A 2,053-nucleotide genomic window follows, 5' to 3' on the forward strand; every position below is an offset into this window, starting at 1 on the left:
ATTGCCGTGTCTGTAAGGCAAATAGTCATTCTGCATTTGAGTATCTGTTCCTGCTTTGGCGATTAGCCAGCAGACTTTCAGAAATTAATATTAGGAGTTTTAATTAGCAAACCTTTTGAACAACCACTTGACTAATCTGAATATCAAATAGAAACACTGGTAGGAGGAATTACTGATAAGCGAATATATGCAGGAAGCTGCAGACAGTTTATCTGTTAAGACATGCTGCCAAGAACGGTTTGGAAAAATGATATATAAGGTGAATTGGAGGAGTCAACCTGTTGATATCGTAAGATATTAAAAGTTGCAGGTCAACAAGGAAAGTCCAGGAGTCGGGGCAGGAGATGAGGGGAAAGGCAAGGGGTCAGAGAGGACCTGCTTTAACTTCAGATGCGTCATTTTGTCCTAGAAAGACAAAAGAGGTAATGCTTTCCTAATATCCAGAGAGTCGAACCACATTTCCCTGGAGCTGAATGAGGCCTAGGGGGAAAAATACTGATTCCTATATGTTAATTAAGGTGAAAGTTGGAGCTGACATTAAGGATAAATTTTGGTTGAGATCTCAGTATTTATGAAAAATGATAAAATAATTTTGGTGAAGATTGAACCTCACCTGAATTCTGTGAAGAGTATCTTGATTAATAGTAAAGAATACAAAAATATAAGGCAAATGATAGGTCTATCAGCAAGATAAGGATTAAGTCAAAAGCCCAAAAAACTGGCAGAACACAACCACTAATTCTTATAGACACTTGGGAATGTGAAGATAGTGGAAGCTGGGTAAGTCAGAGCTTGCATTCCTGGACATCTGTTAATCACTAGTCATCTAACTAACTAATAACTTAGCTGAATCATTCCTTTATTAAATAGTTGATGCGGTAAGTCAGAGACTGTTCAGATATCCCCAAGGACCTTATTAGTGTATATTTATATCTAATAAATTAGAAATTGTAATGCAAATAGAGAGGCATAAAAACAAATCATACCTGTTAGCAGTTGTTTATTTCCCCATCCTAATCTCTGCTACATAAGAATCATGTGGTATTTCTATTTCCAAAGTCTGTTTCTGGATTTGACCTTTATAGTGGACTGTTGCTAATTTAAAAAAAAAAAAAAAAAAAAAAAAAAGAAATCTTTCCTGGATTTCTGAGAGTTAGTCTATGCATGTTTCTTTTGTGCTCTGAAGGCCATATTAGTCACTGGAAAAGGTATCTCTTTTGGCTTTTATATAATTAGACTTTCCTTAACAATACCCTGCTTGTGTGGTACAAATAGAGGACATCTTACAATGTCCAGTTTAGTATGTGTGATGTGTGCCCTAGGCGTATAAATAACAGCACAGGCTTCTGCAGAAATCTGATCAAGAGACTTGTCATAGCTGTGCAATTATGCTCCAATGTTAAAAAAAGATAGTAGAAACATCAGCATACTTAAAACTGTAGCTTGCACATTCTATACATTTGACTTTCAGTACTTGTGTCGAGTTATACTTGCGTACTGCTGTCAAATGTTCTTCCAGACTATCAAAAAATAATGAATTAGTTTAAATATTAAGAATAGATTTAGTCAGTGAAGAAGATTACTGAACAAAAAAACCGTTGGTCTTTCCATAAAATATTTCACCTTGAAAATGAATATTCTGAATCTCTGCTGAACAAATTTTAGTTACAACCAACCAGAATCTAGAGGCAGAAACAGAGGGTGTGGATGAAGAAAATTATTCTATGCAATTAACAAATCTTTTGTTAAAGTTTAGCTGAAATGTTACCTTCTTGGAACAAGCTCATTCCAGTCAGTGGTTTTGTGAGATTTAGCAACCTGACCAGAAAACAAAACCCTTCCCTCTACAACTGCAAGCTCTTTTCCATAGTTTTTATTAACTCTACCTATTGTTATATAAAAGCTCATCATACAGCCGTGCTCCAGACTTCTCATGAATCATCACCTAAGAACAAACACGTCTATGAAAAGTGAGTATCTTAACATACTGGCAGATAATGATTTCCAATTAATGTGTCCACTGGAAAGCAGTGGGAAAGCGTATGCATCCCTT

The sequence above is a fragment of the Phaethon lepturus genome, unplaced genomic scaffold (genome assembly GCF_000687285.1).
Source record: "Phaethon lepturus isolate BGI_N335 unplaced genomic scaffold, ASM68728v1 scaffold15825, whole genome shotgun sequence".
In the NCBI taxonomy this organism is placed as follows: Eukaryota; Metazoa; Chordata; class Aves; order Phaethontiformes; family Phaethontidae; genus Phaethon; species Phaethon lepturus.